Source organism: Penaeus monodon, chromosome 21 (genome assembly GCF_015228065.2).
Source record: "Penaeus monodon isolate SGIC_2016 chromosome 21, NSTDA_Pmon_1, whole genome shotgun sequence".
NCBI classification, from domain to species: Eukaryota; Metazoa; Arthropoda; class Malacostraca; order Decapoda; family Penaeidae; genus Penaeus; species Penaeus monodon.
In genome coordinates this window covers 18,878,063-18,878,724 of record NC_051406.1, presented here as the reverse complement: position 1 = coordinate 18,878,724, position 662 = coordinate 18,878,063, and the positions used below count along the sequence as shown (strand labels likewise).

The following is a 662-nucleotide window of genomic DNA, read 5'->3' as shown; positions in this document are numbered from 1 at the left end:
TAAATTCCTGATGCTGCGCATAAAGCCACGAGTAAATTGACAAGACTCATGTCAAACTGATAAGAATTTGGAGTGACTTATTTGTGTGTTATATTGAGTTATGAGTTTTGAGTTAGTATATTAGTATTAAGGAGTGAGGAGCATTACAATTTCCTTAGTACAGTGCACTGGACATTTCTCTCGCTTTAATCGGGTCATTTGCAGTTATTAAACGAGTAAAAAACTGCTTTCCTCAATAGGTGATTGTCAAGGATATTCATGCTCTATTCATAAAACTAACATGCAACGCCTGAAGTCTTGGGTGATTATGATAATAAGTAGAGTATTCATTACATAAAAAAGATAAACAGCAGAAATCATCCTGCTTGCAATATACTTCCCAACGAATAGGCTTACTATAATTGTGCGTTTTAAAATAAGCGACAGTAAATATTCAGGTCGAAAACTTCAAGAAAAATATAACATCTAGGCTTTTTTTTACGTCGTTCTAGAAAAAATATCCTGTTTTGATGTATAAGGAGAAGTTGGCCTTGAGATTGCATCGTCGGTCGGAGGGATGGAGAGCGGCGGTCGTGAGGGGGGGGGGGGATTTCCGCAGTGGCCACCCAGGGGCCCGCCGGCAGCGCTCTCCTCCGGTTGGGTGTATCGCGGCATCGCGCTGG

At 41.1% G+C, this 662-nt stretch overlaps 1 protein-coding gene across 1 annotated transcript in view; it reads left to right on the top strand.

Annotated features, from left to right (window-relative positions):
• The window catches only part of LOC119586298 (leukocyte elastase inhibitor A-like), a 6,800-nt gene that overhangs the window by 353 nt on the left and 5,785 nt on the right, over positions 1–662 (top strand). The gene's annotated exons all lie outside the window — the stretch shown is intronic.